Source organism: Trichomycterus rosablanca, chromosome 17 (genome assembly GCF_030014385.1).
Source record: "Trichomycterus rosablanca isolate fTriRos1 chromosome 17, fTriRos1.hap1, whole genome shotgun sequence".
Taxonomy (NCBI): Eukaryota; Metazoa; Chordata; class Actinopteri; order Siluriformes; family Trichomycteridae; genus Trichomycterus; species Trichomycterus rosablanca.
The window spans coordinates 26,204,209-26,224,710 of NC_086004.1; positions in this window are offsets into that span (position 1 = coordinate 26,204,209).

Here is a 20,502-nt window from a genome sequence, read left to right on the forward strand (position 1 = left end):
GATTATATATACATTATTAAGTTTGTATTTTCTAGAATTCCAGTGTTGTTTTTCTCATTTAACATCTTGTTCACTCAGTCACTGGTCACGTTAGCGGTTAGCATTAGCGCGTAGCGGTTAGCGTTAGCATTTAACATCTCTGTCACGTTTGATATCGCGGATTATTTATACATAATAAACACTATTGGACACTGGGGTGTTTATTTATATTATTATTAGTGTGGTGTCTTGTCATTCGTTGTATTGTTTGTTTGTTGTTAAATCCTCACACTAGTGTTTATAGCCTGTCCTCTTATTACAATCAGTTTTAAAGTGAAAACTCAGGCAGTACAAGTACAGCAGGTACACTAATAAATGTAATAAATGTAAAAGCAGACACTTAAAAACGGAAAAAGTCTATAAACTATAAAAATATTGGGTTCTGAAGATTTATGATTTGAAGGAAAACTGAAATGATTATTAAATACACTAAATTTACCACAATAGATAAGGCATATTAAAACTAAGGTTTATATAAGCTTTACTGTAAGTAGATTATTAAGGATTAATGAGATCACTTACGTTATTACTAATAAATAGAACATATAAAATAAAAGAACAAAAGAAAATGGCCAAAAAAGAGTATAGTTGATTTTTTCTTCAATAATAACTTGATTAAAAGTTACATGTATAGCACATTTCTAATACCTAAGGTCACTTAATCACACTTTAAACTTCTTCTGATTTATTAGAAATTCAAATTGGCATTTAAATTAGTATTGGTTTTATGGAGAATACACTGACAAGATCTAGAAGTTAATGGATTTAGGCCAAGAGTGACTATAATAATAATGAATAAACTATTTTGAACGAAGTCGATTACATTTTCCAGCATCTAGAATAGACTAAGCTAATGCTGATGAATACTGTTAGATAATAAGATGTAAGATGTGGAGGGAAAAAAAGTTTAGAAGATACAAGGTTTAGAATCAGCAGCAATAAAACACATTCAATGGTTTTGAAATTGTAACTACATATGGGTAATGTAGGCTAAACAGTTCTAATTATGATAGTTAAACTGTAAACTGACAAAAAATTTAAATTAGAAATCATCAACTCAGATAAATACGCAACACAGAGATATTTTAAGAAGCCCAAACATCCGTGCTAACTTTAGCAATGCACAGATTTGCTGTAGAAATAAAAACAGACTAAAATAAACGATGCAGATGAACAAAAGACACAAAGCAAATAAAGCAGACAATGAGGTCTTAGAAATTACAGCTAAAAGGTAGATATCAATACCCATATCCATATTCTAAACTAAGCTCTAAATATCACAATTTATTTGGGATTGAACAAGCACTAAATAGACAAGTAGTAAAAAGCTACCAGCGGTCCATTACATCTATGCTTCTACGCAAGAGTTAAAATTTGTTCCGCACATGGTAACTACGACCATTCTACACCATTTTGCAGTTCTTTTTTTTCCTACAATCCTCTTTCACTGTTTTCAACTTACCACTCAAACCGAAGCCATTCCCAGCAGGTGGGACTCAACCCTCCATAAAAAGGCATCAAAGCAACATAAACAGCAGGTCACTTATGGGCAGCTTTCCCCGGTTGGTACACAAAAAGGCCTGGGTCAGGAAAAAAGCACAAGCTAGCTCAGTCTGAAGGCAAGACCAGCAGAGGCGAGAACAACAAAGACAGTTTCTGACAAAGCTGACACGCTCGGATGTCGGACAAGTGGAATCCATTGTGACATTTTTCATTTATTTGTAAATGCCTCTTTGGCAGCACACTTACTCCAAACGACAGTTTAGCTCTTACAGAATAAGTGTGCTGATGGTAAAATAGAGGAATCCTGACAGTAACTTTAATGAGATTCCGCATTAAGGCCACTCGCTGTACACCTTCCCCTCAACCAGAAGTCCGCCCTTCACTTTCAATCTCACGCTCAGCTAATTTGGGAAAATGTTAACAAATAAAAATCTAAACTAACCTCACCGAGTACCATTACATCAATTTATCCCACAGTGCAGGATCTGGAGAGTTTAACAATTTAAAGCTGTAAAATGGAACTGTTAAAGACCGCTGTGCTAAAAATGGTTCTCATCTCAACTCTTCATATTTATTAACCACTTTATCTTGTTCAGGGTCATTGTGGGTCCACTCAGAAAAGCTTGGCACAAAAAAAGGGGTAATATAACATTGTAATATAAACATAAGTGAGTGGAGCAAAGTAAGATGGCTCTCGGTGACCTGGGTTTGATCCATACACATGGGTTTCCTCTGGGTACTTTGGTTACCAGTGACCTGGGAAAACATGCAGAAGATAGATTTGCTTTTCCTCATTGCTGCTAGGTTTGTTCCCCTGTGTGTTCTTTTGTGTATGTTGAGAAGCTGTTGATTTGTTAGTTATTAGGAAACATTTGACCTTGTTAGTGTTTTTTCTCTTTAAAATAATTTACCTTTTTCCTCTTTGCTGGCCTAAACAAATTTGTTACATATATACAGTATATTATATGGTCAGAAGTTTGTGTACACCCCTCCAATTATTCATTGCCAGTGGTTGGTCCACACCCATTTCTAACAAGCGTATAAATAACATAAAATGAATTATATGCTTTCAACACTGGGGCAACAGTTAAGTACCCTGGGGGTTTCATATTGGATTTTCCATCAGGTAGAAATCCAATAATTGCTTTGCAAGGTCATATAATGACCAACCGAATCTCTTTCCTGATGTTTTCACGTTCTAGAATAAAATAAATGAACGATTTCAGCTCTTTCTACTTAGCATAACAATTTGCTAATATTCATATGAGAAAAATCTGTAGAGCTACTTACCCTTCGATTCTGAAGGTTTTCCTAGCCAACCTAGCAAGTGATTGTGCATTACACTGAAAAAATGCTGGGACATTAGAAGCCCCCTGGCTTCACGCGGTGACCTTGGATTTTGCTGGTAAATTGGCCAACCTTTCCCCCTTCAAATTATCACCATTAATAGCCTACCATTTTTTACTGATGCCTGGCAGGTTATATTAAGTCTCTTTTATGACTTGAGCATGCTCAAGAAAAGATTACTAAGATAATACAGTTTTAATATATTTATTTACATTTACAGCATTTAGCAGACGCGTTCATCCAAAGCGACTTACAGCTGTGACAGTGTACAGTCTAAGCAATTGAGGGATAAGGGCCTTGCTCAAGGGCCCAACAGTGGCAACCTGGTAGTGGTGAGGTTTGAACCAGCAACCTTTTGATTACTAAACCAATACCTTAACCGCTAGGCTACAACTGCCTAATTCATTGTTTTGTATGTAATCGTTTCCTATCTAACTGTATCAGTCAGTATTTTCCACTGTAAACTATTTTATTTAATTATTTTGGATTCCACTTTATCACTTTATTACAGACATGTAACATGTCTGTACTTTATCTTTATATGTCTGTACTATACCTGTAACATCACCTGTAACATCTGTACTTTACCTGTAACCTGTAATTTCTGTACCTGTAACATCTCTGTACTTTACCTGTAACATCACCTGTAACATCTCTGTACTTTACCTGTAACATCACCTGTAACATCTCTGAACTTTACCTGTAACATCTGTACTTCACCTGTATATGTCTGTACTTTACCTGTAACATCACCTGTAACATCTCTGTATTTTACCTGTAACATCACCTGTAACATCTCTGTACTTTACCTGTCTGTACATGTCTGTAACATCACCTGAATGGAAGGGTGGATGATATTAAAGCATAATCATGCTGAAAGAGAAAGGGGAATTTCCCAAACTGTTGCCACTAAATTAAAATAAAACTGTATCAGTCAGTATTTTCCACTGTAAACTATTTTATTTAATTATTTTGGATTCCACTTTATTACTTCAGAAATCCAATTCCTTAAATTTTTCATTGGAGTTTTTTACTCCAAACTCGTCAAACCGAGTCATTACAGACCTTGCATTGTAAACGGGGCACAGTTTTGCTGGAACCGAGGCCTTGTTAAAAGAAAATAATTTATTTCACAAAATTGCCATAATTCACTGTATACACCAGTTAGAAATAGGAGTGTTTCTGCATACCTTTGCCAAATTGTGTATGTACATAAATTATATATTAAAAAGAAAGAAAATAGCATTAATTTAATGTAATGAATTGCATTGTCAGCATGGAATATGTTTATAAGCTGTTTTAAATAAGAAATTGTTTATTTCTTTGTGAGGTCTATCAGTATGGATGAAACTGTCCACAATACAAATATACATTAAAAGGGAACTTGTTATTATTTTGGATGTTTTTTTTAAGAAAAGGGGTGTTCTGTAAATTCTGTAACCTAAATTCTGTAGGTTTTTAATTCATTCATTTATTCTCTGTTTTATCACTGCTTTATCTTGGTCAGGGTCACAGTGGGTCTAATTTATAGGGCAAAAGGCAAGAAACATCCAGGACACACACACTTGCTTAGGCAATTTTAGTACCTCTAATTAACCTGACTGCATGTCTTTCACCTCAAGGAAACCCATGCAGACACAGGGAGAACATGCAAATCACTGGTGAGATGATTTGTAATGTAAAACCTTATATCATTTTGACATAGATGCTAAATAAGAGCATGTTCACTACTGGTCCCTGATTTTTAAACAAAGCTGAAGCTACTGGCTTGTGTTTTTAATTTGACATAAAATTTAATTAACAGACAAAAACTGCAAAATAATAGGCCAACTTGTTAAATAGATGCCAACGATGCCAATAGAAACTTTTTTTTCTAACTAACTGATTTGTCTGTTTGTTTAAGCCTCACGTGTTGCCAACAGGTGCATTAAATAAAGCATGCAGCCATGCATGTCTGTAGAAAAACATAAGCACTAGAATGGGCCAGGCTGAAGAGCTCAGTTATTTTAAAAGCACACACGCAGCGATGCAATCTCTATAAACAAACACTGACAGTAGAATGGCTCTGCTGAAGAGCTCAAATACTTTTCATCAACGCATTTTCATAGGATGCCACTCTTCCATAGTCGATTCCTGTGCTGTTATTATGAAGTGTAAACTCGTATGTGGAGCAAGAGCTATGAAGTGGAATGCCACTCACACCAACAGAATGAGATTGTGAAGCGCTAAAGCGTTTAGGAAGCAAATATCTGTTGTTTTTTTTGCAACACTCGGAGCTGACGTTCATATCAAACAACACCTCAGTACAAGAGCAGGTTTTAGGAGCTGTTTGAGTTTACACGGATAAATAAATATATAGACAGACAGACAGATAGATAGAGAGATACATGGATGATAATTTGTGATTAATTCCAGGCTCAGTGTGTTCAGTAATAGTGAACCTGGTTATTATATAGTAACTGTATCCTCCTCCTCATTTAGATCATGATGGCAGTATGGAATGGAACATGAATCATCTGTTTGTCACCCATAATGATGAAAGCCTATAAAGAGTAAAAATCTGTTCTGTTCCTCACTTCCTGTGAAAAATTGTCTCAGCAAGACATTCTTATAACTGACCCTTCTGTTTACCCTTCTCTATCAGTTTAAATATGATTATGCAGCACTCAGAACTATAGAAATAAACATTTACTGTAACATCTCTGTACTGTACCTGTAACATCACATGTAACATCTCTGTACTTTACCTGTAACATCACCTGTAACATATCTGTACTTTACCTGTAACATTACCTGTAACATATTTGTACTGTACCTGTAACATCACATGTAACATATATGTACTGTACCTGTAACCTGTAATCTCTGTACATGTAACATCTCTGTACTTTACCTGTAACATCACCTGTGACATCTCTGTACTTTACCTGTAACATCACCTGTAACATATTTGTACTGTACATGTAACATCACCTGTAACATCTCTGTACTTTACCTGTAACATCTCTGTACTTTACCTGTAACCTGTAATCTCTGTACCTGTAACATCTCTGTACTTTACCTGTAACATCTGTACTTTACTTGTATATGTCTGTACTTTATCTTTATATGTTTGTACTATACCTGTAACATCATCTGTAACATCTGTACTTTACTTGTATATGTCTGTACTTTATCTTTATATGTCTGTGCTATACCTGTAACATCACCTGTAACATCTCTGTACTTTACCTGTAACCTGTAATTTCTGTACCTGTAACATCTCTGTACTTTACCTGTAACATCACCTGTAACATCTCTGTACTTTACCTGTAACATCACCTGTAACATCTCTGTACTTTACCTGTCTGTACATGTCTGTAACATCACCTGAATGGAAGGGTGGATGATATTAAAGCATAATCATGCTGAAAGAGAAAGGGGAATTTCCCAAACTGTTGCCACAATGTTAAAATAATATCATTTACTGTATGCAATTTTTTATACTGCTATAGCAATTATAGCAGTTTGAGGCAGAAAAAAAACTAAAGTCCATCATTAGATGGACATATTACATAGTACATATTTCCAATTCAGCTTTTCCATCAATGCCAATAATCCACTCAGAGTAATAAATTTAGTTCCGTCTGCAGCCTACTTTTAAAAATCACAAATGTTATTTAAAGTCGGCAACGGATTTTGATGATTTTCTACCTGCATGTGTCATCAAGTATTTTATTATTCTGTAACATCCACCTGCTGTGCACATCATACAGACGGATTACCTTCCAAAAATAAATGCTAATTTGTCCACTTCTCTCAAAATACCTGACACTATCACATTTTCTTTTCTTTTTGTATTTTATTATTTCTCTGAGATCCAGGTTTGTGCAGTGCTATCAGCCAGCAGGACGATGGATTGTTGCCCTGACCAGAATCAAGCGGTTGTAAAAAATATATATATCCATTCTTAACCAAGGTGAGCAGGCATTCCTCTGTAAAAAATGCAAGCAGTAACATGAAGTAGTACTTTTACAGATCGTCCTCTCCATTTTGGAACCCAGTAAATCATTCCTTTAATAGATACCGCTCCAAAAGATGTTCATCTGCGAGCTTCAGCCCATTAGCTCTCACCCTTTTCCTGACAAAGGAAATTTGGTTGGGTACAGGAGTTCCTGGTCTTAAAATTAAAAACATTATAGGCTTGTTATTTGTGTTAACAGGCCACCCAGCTAGTCACTGCCAGAGAGTTAATATAATACAATCACTAAATACCTGTTGTTGTGAATTACATTTATATAAATAAGGTTATATTTTATATTTTCATGAATGGTTTAATTTAGCTAATATTTATCCAGATTATACTGATGGTGGTCTAAAGTGTTCGGTGTTGGCTTGCTCCACCCATGTTTGCATCTGGCAACAACACTGTATAGTAATTCCAACATTTTTTCCATTTTGATACCACATTTGTGTATGTGGGGTGAAAATCCAAAGACTAGTTTACCTTCAAAAACATTACACAAATTAGCTCAAAATCCAAGTGGCGCTAAACTATAGACGCTATAGGAAAAAAAAAGAAAAATCATAAATAACAACAACAACCATAATAATAACAGTAATAATAATAATAATAATAGTAATGAGAATAATAATAATAATATTAATGAGAATAATATAATAATAAAAATAATAATAATAATATTAGCCGCTCTGGTGGCGCAGAGGTAAAGTACGCTAGCGCACCAGAGTTGGGGTTTCGAATACATCGTATCGAATCTGAACTCTGCCTTTCCGACTGGGCTGGGCGGCTGCATGAACAACGATTGGCTGTTGTTCAGGGTTAGAGGGTAAAAAAGTCGGATCATAGGTCCTCATAACTGGTGCGACTGCGGCCCCTGCTGGCTGACTGATGGCGCCTGCACAGGGCTGAGGAATAATGCTGATGGGGGTGTGGCCCTCTGTACACAGTGCTCGTCGGTGTATGAACTCGACTCGTGCAGGTGAAAAATGCAGTCTGTACTGACTGTACGTGCAGGAGGGGGCGCATGCCTGGTAGCCTTGAAGATGTAGGCTACATTCCAAAAATGTACTTATGTGGCTTAAGTCTGGACCTTCTGAGGGTTTAATGTTTGTATACAGTGGGTTTGGTGCTCTAGATACAGTCCTCTAATCAGGTAGCTTAGTAACCATAAATTGTGAGCAAGAATTGATATAAAAGGGAATATTTTACAGGTTACAATAGTAAAATAGTAAAAATCTTTAAAATGTATGAATATTTAAAGTGTAATCAAAGCCTGGTCGTCATGGTTTCCTAACCTGTCCTATTATGGTCATGTCAAAGCACATAGAAACTCAAAGGTCAGCCAAAGTCGTTGTACCTCTGAGTGCCGGCGGTACAGATCCTGACTAGCTTTCTCTAGCTGAGCCTTAACAAGGTAAAAAGAGTGTCTTCAGATCGACGCTTTACAGCCCCTGTCATTTCATCACCCCGAGCCCTGAGATCCCAACACAATAAACTTGTCAGCTTTCCAGAAATTACTGCAACCAAACTTATTTCCTCTCACACAGAGACAGATTGGCTGACATTGGATCTTTTATAAGACTGGGGGAGGTCACAGCAGCTACTCTTGCTTGCTGTGGAATTAAGGTTATGTGTTGCCGTTGATTTATGGACTAGGAGGGAAACAAGGTCTCATTTGAGCTGTTGATTACGGTACACTGCGGAAGATTGATTGCGATAAATTATGATTGCGTTTGCCATGCGACAAATCATAATTGCTACACCCGAGAGGTATGGTGTGTTTTTAAAGGACGATTATTTATCTATCATAGTCATGGGGAAGAGCTGAGCTCAGGAGAAATAAGTCATACTTAAAATACATTATTGTGCAACGATGGTTTCTCTTCTGTGTATTGTAACTGCAGCTCCTGTGCAATGCACGTCACATCAGACACTTACTGCACGTTATGGTGTCTGAAAATCGAACCCTGATCCATTTTCTGTTTGAGGAATGAAAATGCAGCATCAGCAGTTTGCTGAAACTACAAAAATAACAGAAATTGAATGACATTTAACTTAAAAAGTATTGAGTTCAGGTCTTTCAAACACACCCAGTGCTAACAAGTGTATAAAATAAATCATTCGCTTCTGAAATCTTTGGTTTGTTTGTTTGTTTGTTTGGATTTTAATGTCATGTTTTACACTTTGGTTACATTCATGACAGAAACGGTAGTTACTCATTACACAAGATTCATCAGTTCACACAAGGTTATATCAAACACATTCATGGACAATTTTGTATCTCCAATTCACCTCACTTGCATGTTTTTGGACTGTGGGAGGAAACCGGAGCTCCTGGAGGAAATCCACACAGACACGGGGAGAACATACCCCCTCCTCACAGAAAGAACCCATACCACCCCACCTGGGGATCGAACCCAGGACCTTCTTGCTGTGAGGCGACAGTGCTACCCACTTAGCCACCGTGCCACCCCTTAAATCTCTGGTAATAGTTCAGGATAGCCCTTCACGGGGTTCCTGAACTTAACTTAAGTTAGATTGTTGGGATTATTTGAAATGTCAGTTGCGTGCCAGGCCTTCATGTACAACATCAGCACCAGACCTCAGTTTTTAGTCTGAATGAGCACAAAATTCCACAGATACATTACAAAATCTTGACAACAGCCTGTTCAGTAGTAGATGTTAGGATAGACAACAAGACTACATTGTTTTGGCTTTTTTAAACTAGTACCCAGCGGAGGACTCTACCGCGGTGCAATATGTTTACATTTTCAGTCATCATAAAAGTGCAACCAGACTAAAACTGAAGGTGTTTAACATGAAATGATTTGCATCATGATTCAGTTAGCGGGACGGCATGGTGGCTCGGTGGGCAGCACTGTCGCCTCACAGCAAGAAGCTCCTGGGTTCGATCCCCAGGTGGGGCGGTCCGGGTTCTTTCTGTGCGGAGTTTGCATGTTCGCCCCGTGTCTGCGTGGGTTTCCTCCAGGAGCTCCGTTTTCCTCCCACAGTCCCCAAAAACATGCAGTCAGGTTAATTGGAGATACTGAATTGCCCTATAGGTGAATGGGTGTGTGTATGTGTGTGTATGTGTATCTGCCCTGTGATGGACTGGCGCCCCATCCAGGGTGTTACTGTGTGCCTTGCGCCCATAGGGGGAACCCAACACCCCCCCCCCCCTTCCCGCGACCCTAATTGGATAAGCGGTTAAGAAAGTGAGTGCATGATTCAGTTAGCAATTTAACTGTGACTTAGCATTTAAGCTGTGACTTACTTGTATTTTGGAAATGTATAACAGCTTTACAAATGCAATATACAATCTCAAAATTAGATTAGAGCACCAAATCACATGGTACTCAAAGAGCCTGTGTCATTTTGGATCAGATTTGCATAAATGTGAAGCACCAGCAGTTTAGGAGAAAGCTAAAAAGACTTTTAGCTTTTCAGACTGTTCCATTTACACAAACACAAAGCCTGCAGTATTTATTTAATACAAAACCATCAGAAAACATTACAAGCTTTGTTCAGGAGAAGGTGTTTCTTGGTCTGGTAATGCCCGTCACCATCTCTGACAATACTGCTCACACAGTCCAGGTCATTAAGATTTTTCTGATTTTCTGAGTTGGCAGCTGTGATGACAGAAAGCCTGAAAATGACCGGGCAGAAAAAATTACAGCTCAGAGGCAGCATTACTCAAGCCTGAGAGCTCAAAGTACAAATATGAGTCCTGGATTCAGAGTTAGCATAGGTACCACCTTCTCTTTCAAGTCTATATGACGAGGGACTTTGGGACCTCTAAAGCAAAATAAAATAAATAAATAAAAAAGCATTTTGTACAAGTTCTGATAGTGCTATGTGCCCCCTTCTGGAGCTACAATGTAGTTGGGCAATTAATTCGTCCTCATTTAACCTCCCTTAATACAAGCTACTAAGGAAATAAGCTACATTACATAATTTTACAGTAACCTTCAGGCAGTTAGTAGTTCTTGTCTGCTGGTTTTATTAGATTTATTCTTATTGTTTATAACTGTGAATCAAAAAAAGTGCAAAGCAGTTACATACCCTAGACAATTAGGCTTCACTTTTGGTGTCAAGCATTTAGTCCTGTACCATTCTCTTGGTGTATGCCAGAAATGCATTAAATAAATAAATTAATAATTAGCCAGTTGATCAGCCTATGTAACTAAATCTTTAGCCAGCAATGTACAATAATTAACACATTTTACATTTATTTATATATTTTAAACAACTATATAAAGAAAATAAGTCCAACTTGGTAGCAACACTTTAGGGAAGGCTCTTTACTGTTCCAGCATGACTGTACCCCTGTGCCCAAAGCAAGCTCTATAAAGACATGAAAAACGTTTGGTTTAAATAAACTCCAGTGTCCTGCACAGAACCCTGACCTCAGGTCCACTGAACAGCTCTGGAATGAACTAGAACATCAACTGAGGCTTTCTTGACCAACATCAGTGTCCAGTCTTACAAATAGTCTTTAAACAAGTTCCCACAGACATACTTCAAAGTCTTGTAAGGAGCCATCTTGAACTAAGATCATGTCAGATATGTCTGGTCAGCAGATACTATGGTAAGATGAGAAATGCTTAATTGTATCATACAATTCACCACCAGGAAGCATTAACATTTGCCGTGTTTCCACTTGTTTATTTATTCATTCTGTTTACCATCACAAATCTGTAGACCATGATGGATTGCGTTTGTCCGGGTTGTGTTACTGCATTGCTCCCAGTGATTCCTGGAAAACCAGACCCACCACAGTCCTGACCAGGATAAAGTGATGGTATAAGCTAAAAATGAAATAAATAATTATTTTAAAGATATAGACTTTAACTGGATGTGATGTTATAATTTAGCAGACAAATCTTGAATGTGAAATATTAAAACAGCCACGCCATACTGTACTTCTTAATACTAGAGGCTTAAGTGGTTCTCCCTAAAATTCATCATTCTTTTTATTGAATTGGAAATTAAAAAATAGTAAAGAAAATTAAAAGCTGACAAGAATAAAAAAAAAAACAGTATTTTAAAATTCCTCTGAATCATGTTTATAAATGTTTCTTAAGTGGTGACTTGAATAAAATATGCCAACATTTAAGATCAAAGCTTGAATGGATCAGACGATTTGTCTTCAGCTTACTTCAAATACCTATTTCACAGCATCATCCCAGGTGAATGTTCCTAAATCCCTGATCGGCTCAGTGGTATTATAGTATTAACAGTGACAAACAGGTAGGAGAGCACAGTGCTAGATTATCAGGTCCCACAGATCTTCTCGTGTGAAATAATGACGTTTGTGAATTTGTATCTTGTATTACAATCAGGTCTCAAGAATTACTGTTATTTTAGTTATTTAAAAAAAAACATATTTTTATGACCTACGTTTTACAAAAACGGAAACTAAAAAATTAAATGTCTTTATTTCACGAACTTTTGAACCTTGACCATTTGAGGCTCGGACGCTTTCTAATGTAATCTTATTTAAGAAAACAAACCTTTATTTTGACTGAGGTTATTTCTTATTGGTTAAATGTCAAATTAAGGGGCTGATTTATTGTTCTGGGAACCAAGAGTTCTGTGTGCGATTGCTTAGTATCTATAAATACAAAAGTATTGGGACACACATTCTACTATTTAATTTATGTGTTTCAGCCACATCAATTGCTAACAGGTGTAATGAAGCATTTATATGAAGGAAATCATGCTTCTAACCTTGCTGCAACAGTTTAGGGAAGGCTCTTTTCTCTTCCAACATGACTGTGCCCCCATGTGCACAAAGCATGCTCTATAAAGACATGAAGAATAGCTCAGTTTAAAGAAACTCCAGTGTCCTGCACAGAGTCCTGACCCCAACCCCACTTGCCAGCTTTGGAATGAACTGGAACATCAACTGAGGCTTTCTTGACCAACATCAGTGCCCCAGCCATACAAATAGTCTTTTTTAACAAATTCCCACAGTCTTGTGACTGTTATAGCCATTTACTTTTAAAATGGGACATCCAACAAGCTCATGGTCAGGTGTCCAAATACTTCTGTCCAAACATGTGCTTCAATGCAAAGACTCAAATAAAACTACCTTTCATACGAAGGAATTGACAAGATCAATTGTACAGAGATGCTTAATTGGTATACAGTAGTGTCAAACTGCACATTCTTCCAAATAGGGCCAAATAAAGCAACTCTTAAATGTATGTATTCTTTAAATATTCAACTTTTAACTCAAACATCAGCATTAATATCAGGAAAATTCTAAATAGAAGCATAATCGCTAGGGGTCGCAGACTTTTGGTCCCCAATTAAATATCCAAATTTCTAATTAAGCCAAAATAATGAACCATTTCCTGCTAAGATTTCCCAGTCTTTGACTGACCACCCCTCTTTTGCAAAGAGGCAGGAATGTTTTCTAACACTTATGGCCCTGGTCCAGTATTAATACTCTTTTATCCACCAGGCAATTCCAGGTTTTCTCATCTTCAGGCAGCACCAAATAAATGGCAGGTTGAATGGCCTCCATGCCCGTGGTGTGGGCTCGTGCTGTAATGGATGGCATTTCAGATTGAATTTATAGTGGGGGATGGGCTTTGCCTTGTTACCTTGTTTAATGGAAAACAATGAGTCTTCCAGCCGAGAGTCTATGAGCTGATGCATTGGCCCGGACAGTTCCACTCTTTCCTTTATTATCTAGAGTGCAGTCTCTTCTACTATCTCGCTATCAATAAATGTTGGTCTTAGAGAACAAAGGATTAAAAATAAGACCCAAAAGCTCTTTCTAATTTAACGGGCTGTCTGCAAATGTTTCCCTCGTCAAACACTTACCTCAGTGCATGACACAAAATGATCAGAATAGCTACACTACTATAAAATAATATGCTAATTGAGGTAAAGGAGAAAAGACACTAATCAATAGGGGGTCATACATCGTATCGAGTCTCAGCTCTGCCTGCCGGCTGGACTGAGCTGCCACATGAACAACGATTGGCCTGTTGTTCAGATAGGAGTGAGATATTAAAGCCGGATACCGATTCTGTCATAACTAATGCAATTACGACCTCTGCTGGCTGATTAATGGCGCCTGCACAGAGATGAGAAAAGAGTGCTGTCAGGGTGTGTCTCTCCGTACACAGTGCTGATCTGCATATGCACCCGTCAAAGTGTAGGTGACGATGCATACGGCTGCTGCCCACGTGTTGGAGGGGTGTGGGTTTGCTTTGTTCTCCTCAATCAGAGCGGGGGTCGGCATTGGTGGAGAGGAAGCATGGCGCAATCGGGCAATTGGACGCACTAAAAGGGAGAAAAAGGGGAGAAAATGCATAAAAAATATATAATAAATGAAAAAATAAAAAAATAATAAAACCCTAGAATCAGAATTCATATTAATCACAGCATGTGCGACATATTAAATGGCATTTAGCTGCATGTACTGGTGGTGAGCGCAGACTTGTTTAAAGCACCTAAATGAGATCAAATTCCATCTCGGTGCTTGAGGCGAAACCCTGAGAAACCATTGAGGGAATTGAAAGCCCAGTCACCTCCTGTTTTAACACAACCTTTGTAGAATTTGAAGCAAATGCTGCCTAATTAGTATGGCAAGCATCTGGGTGAATGAAAATAGTCAACATGCTCAACATGCTCCTGTCACCATGGATAATAAACACGGTTGCTTCTCCCCAATGACTAAGAATCCCTGGTGATAACAAAGACGGCGAGTTCGGCTATGTAAGCTGAGGTCAAACATTTTTATATACTTGTTAAAGGCGTGTATGTCATGACAATCTTGGAATTTTAAAATGAATTTCTGTGACTTTTCTTTCTTTGAATTATTTAAACATATACATACCTGACCATGCGCTTCCTGGTCGTTCCTTTCCACAAATATGTGCATTAATGTAGAGTTGCCCATATGAAACCCTCCACTCACTCCTGTGGTAATTGATGCCCACTGAGTCAGAAAAAAAATCTAAACAACAATACACATAAATCACATCTAACTAGTTCTGCATCTGTGTCGGGTCATTATTCTGCTGAAACATCCACGATTCAAGCATTTTACATTACATTACATGACATGACTGTCCATCCACTTCCTGCACTACACCAGAGCATAATAGTACCACCACCATACCTCACGTTTCATTATTCAAACATACGTTTGCTCATTGTGGCCATCTTTTTTTCTATTTTATTTATGCATTTTCTCCCATTTTCTTCCAATTTAGCATAGTTAATTTGTCTTCCTCTGCTGGGGGATCCCTGATTGCAGTCGAGGTGGGTATATTGCTGCTCACGCCTCCTCCGACCCGCATGCAGCCCTTAGCATTTGAAGACCCTACCTACATAGTCCGGTCATCCCCCCCCCTCCCCCAGCTGAAATGTGTCTGCCCGCTAGATGGCGCCCAGCCGACCTGTGGTAACGCAGAGTTTCAAACCGAGGAGTTAAGAATCTCGGCACTGGTGTACTAGTGGATTATCCCGCTGTGCCAACTGGGCGCTCATCTGAACTTTTAAGTGACATTTTAACTGTTTTCGGTACATGGAGAGAGATGTTAGCTGGCGTGCTAGCGGGTTGTGTCACCTCAGCCAATTGGTTTGAATAGCCTGAGGCTAACTGTGTAAGCTTACTAATAGCTTAGTAATCTCTGTAAGTAGTCCATCTGTTTCTCTGCATGTTTGTTAGCCCCCTTTTATGCTGTTCTTCAATGGTCAGGACCCCCACAGGACCACCACAGAGCAGGTATTATTTAGGTGGTGGATCATTCTCAGCACTGCAGTGACACTGACATGGTGGTGGTGTGTTAGTGTGTGTTGTGCTGGTATGGGTGGATCAGACACAGCAGCGCTGCTGGAGTTTTTAAACACCTCACTGTTACTGCTGGACTGAGAATAGTCCACCAACCAAAAATATCCAGCCAACAGCGCCCCGTGGGCAGCGTCCTGTGAACACTGATGAAGGTCTAGAAAATGACCGACTCAAACAGCAGCAATAGATGAGCGATCATCTCTGACTTTACATCTACAAGGTGGACCAACTAGGTAGGAGAGTCTAATAAAGTGAACAGTGAGTGGACACGGTATTTAAAAACTCCAGCAGCGCTGCTGTGTCTGATCCACTCATACCAGCACAACACACACTAACACACCACCACCATGTCAGTGTCACTGCAGTGCTGAGAATCATCCACCACCTAAATAATACCTGCTCTGTGGTGGTCCTGACCATTGAAGAACAGGGTGAAAGGAGGTTAAAAATGTATGTAGAGAAACAGATGGACTACAGTCAGTAATTGTAGAACTACAAAGTGATTCTATATGGTAAGTGGAGCTGATAAAATGGACAGTGAGTGTAGAAACAAGGAGGTGGTTTTAATGTTGTGGCTGATCTGTGTATATCCTGAACTAGACGGCAATCCATCGCATCTTAGGAATATCAAAACTATATACAGTTACTTACTATAGCTTACCTTAGACAGATCTTTCCAAATAGAACAGAAAATAACATATTTAATGCATGCATATTTAATATCCCCACGCTTTATTGCACAGACCTCCCACTTTCATGCAAACTCTCCCTGATTTGCATAAGAAAGAGTTGCGATTTGCAGCTTTTTCTTTTGTGCAGAATCAGCCAAACGATACCTAAAAATCAGTGCAAACAGACCTGTGTGTGTGTGTGTGTGTGTGTGTCTGTGTGTACTAATGGGATTGTCAATTCACGTGCGAAATCTTAGCCTAGAGCCTCAGTAAGAGTGTAAGTGTAGACGTGGAGTGTAAAATGAACTCAAGTGTAAATAAAGAGTTGCAGTGATGTTCATTTGGCTTAATAAAATCATTTATTGTGCTCCAGAAGAGTAAGTCCTATTTAACCAGAAATAAAGACAGAATGACAAATAATCTACATTACAATTGCCCTCTGTTACGCTTTCCACAAATAGCCATTCTGATCGTCCATATGAAGCTTAGACAGAAGCTTAGATAGAAAAAAAAGAAAATAAAACATAATAATGCAGTTTGTTTGCTGTTTGTAATTGGCACTCATTATTGTACATTCATACATGAGGTTGGTATCATCGAGCCCTGCGGTCCTCCCCGGTCATCCTAAATCCTGACTCTCACCTTGGCCCTGCATGCAAATTTATATAAAACAAATTCCTAAAAAAAAGCCCTGGTATGAACAGCTCATTAAATCTGAACACTGCTGTTTGATGGGAACTCGGGGCAGGGATGCTTTACATATTCAAAGCTGTATTGATCGAGCGGAAGCTGCGCTGGGCTTTAGTTAATGCTAGCTTCTCCTGCGCGGCGCTGTATTTACGCCGCTGCTCAGCAGGAACCGAGTGGCCACAAGCAGCCCACTAGAGGCCATGTTAGAGAAGCCAACATCTTGTCTGGGACTTGTCGGGGGTCAGAGGTCATCCAGGCCCTGGGACGACTGCATAATTTTCTCCTCTTTTTACATCTCGCCTCTCCCTCATGCCTTCCTGGCAGTGTGCCTGTGTGCCACTGTGACTTTTCTGAGTAACCCATATCTGTCTGAACTTCTCTTCTTACAAACTGTTTAATGAATTACCGCATTAGTCACAGGGCCTTCAGATTCCAAATAGGTTGAGGTTAGCCGAGCAAGCGTTAAATCTGCTGCAAAGGGTAAACAAGAGTGGCAGGATTGAGCAGGATGTCCGCTTGTACTTGCAGTCCATGGTAAATGGTACAGCACTGGTGACATTTATCTGATACTGGTTATGATTTGGCCGTGGTAAATCAATATTCTCTATCGGGACGCCAATACAGGCTGGACTAAACATGTACTTACAGCTGTAGCAACTGTGATAAAGAAGGTGAAAGCAGTTGAAATGAATTTAATACATCAGACACATACCATAACAGCCCAGTCATACTACCGTTTTGTCATTAAATTGGAAAGTTACCAAGTTGCTGACTTTTGGTGACAAGAAACAACATCAGGTTAGTTATGACTTTGATTTGATTTGGATTTGGCAACCAATAGCACACCTACTTTGCTACTTTGACCTTCCCATGAGTGATCTTATGTACTGCAGTAACGAATAATGTGCAAATACTAATACAAATATTACTGCTTTTGAAGTAGTTTATTAAAACAAAAATATATAAATAAATAGGCAACATGGTCTGCAGTCTGTTGGTACTTTGTTTAAGTTTGAAAGCCAACATATTTAATCCCCCCTCAACGCCTTTCGCCGAGAAATTTGTACCCTTAAACTCAACGTTTCCCTTAAACTCAACGTGTTCAGCTTGTTTTTTAAACTTTTATTTATTTAATTTCAAATGAACTTTGCTTTGTTCAGTGCTCGGCTTAAGCGCTGCAGTAAAACGTCATCAAAGTGCGAATATGAGACGAATCTGCATTTGTGTGGAATAACTGTCAGATTCACTCCATGTATCTGTGTTTATCAGAATTTTTCTCACTGTTTCACTTTTAAACTTGTGTTACAGCTCGAGGTTCTGAGAAATTGTGAATCAGCTTCTTATTTCAGTGTTTTTATCTTATATTTGCATTATTTTTAGTGTGTAAGTGTAAAAACAACCCCATTATTTTACATAAGCCAAAAATATATGCAGTTTTATGGGACAATGGAACGCATTAACAGGTTTCCCCATACATCCTTATGGGAAAAAATACCTTGAAACACAACATCTTTTAAACTAAATGCCACTCCTAGAACCAAATGACGTTGAGTTGAAGATACCACTGTATATATTTATGCACATAGATTTGGGAGGTTCTAAGATTCAAGATGCTGGAGCAAATAATCCCAAAGCCTTAACTTCACTTCTCAGTAGCATAATGATATTAGTAATAGTATTATTAATCATTTATAGATTTTAAGTAGCTCTCAATTAGTGTTTTTAAATACACACACATGTAATATAATTTATTGGGTAAAATACTTGTGATTGGAGTTAGTTTAGGGTTTTAGTGAGTTTAGGGTTTGTTATTGATTGATTTGTTTTCAATGGACAAAGAAAACCCTTCTTCTGATGAACCACGAATCAGCCAGGCTGAAATATAAATATAACATGAATCTTGTATACTAAACTTTGACTTCTTGTTTTAATTAAACTTAATGTTAATTTGCAGTTCATTTGCACTGGTACTAATTTCTGCACTATTTCTGTTGTAGGTGTTTCTTGTGATCCTAATAAATCATGTAATGTGCAATAATTTACTGGCAATTAATTGCGTTTAGTCTAAAAAAAGCGATTTCGAGCCTTGCAAATGTCTAATGTGACTGCAGCTATGTGCTGTTCTTTCTACTAAAAAGATGGCATGAAGGAATCAAAAATAAATTAATAAATAGCTGAATTTAATGGTTCTGTCTTTTGTTGAAAGTCAAGCAGCTTAAGTAATTTTTGACAGGTTACCTTTTAACAGGGCAGAAACCTAAATTATTAAATACCAACAGCCTGCAGAGACAGAGAAGCAGAACATGTCAGGCAGGGCGGATATCTAGTAAAGCAATGGCTAAATCTACATAAGGCAGTGATGGTTGAAGCAGGGACAACACATGTTAAAAAGAGGGCAAGTCAAATGAACAATTCTGAGTATGAATACTGATAGAAGTTTCACTAGTAGTGAACATAGAACCATTTCTTTCTCTTTACTGGCACCCATGTAGCTGCTGCAATAAAAGATTGGAAGGCCTCTAAATCCATATTGTCAGCATAAAGCCTCACCGCATCGGGGAGAAATTTATAAGCGTTCATCTTTACGCTAGGACTCAATAATGTGGCAGAAGCAAAAAAAATCAATGCTACCAATTCCATTTCAGAGAACTTAAGTTATGAAGAAGGATTCCCAGAAACAAGCCTTTATTTCTTCCCAGCCTGGAGCTCCTGTTAAGCGGGGGTTTGGGGCTTCCTGATATGTGTAACTAAGAAATGCGAACTGAAAGACGCACATTATTTCCTGGTGATCAAAAGAATATAAATAAAAAGCAATACGGCTAGGGCCAAATAAGCAAATTAAAGAATACAAATGGAATTTCAAACAGCAAGTGACTCACCACTATTAAAAAGTTTTACCAAGACACATTGTACAAAACTAGTCCTTATAACCAGGTTCACTTCAGCTATTTGTGAATGCACTCTATTCAGCGTACCCCTGCCCCTGGTCCGTTTCCCAAATTCATCCAATCCGGACCCATCGCCTTCGCCAACGTCAATATATTCCAGTGGGTTTTGGATCTGTGGTATTTCCTTAAACAAATCCAATGGGGATGATTTCTTTTTTAATAAATCAGCAGAACAGCCACCAAGCAGATAAATTGTCATGCGCCTCGTGCTAAAAAATATCCAGCTTCTGTTTTACAGTCCTCCAGTTCTCTGTAGACAGCACTTGTGTGATGAAGCCGTATCTGAAAGTGACCTTGCCCTGCTATATAAACTGCTGGCAGATTCTTCAGTACTGGTGGCCCCAAGGTCAGGGCTTAAACAGCTTTGTGTACATATCTAGATATGTAAATAGAATCTATACAAGAAAACTGTTCCCAAAAAAATAAACTGAAAAAAAAAAAAATCCAAGACGTTGTGCATATTCTCGAGAAGTCCGTGTCTTTTCC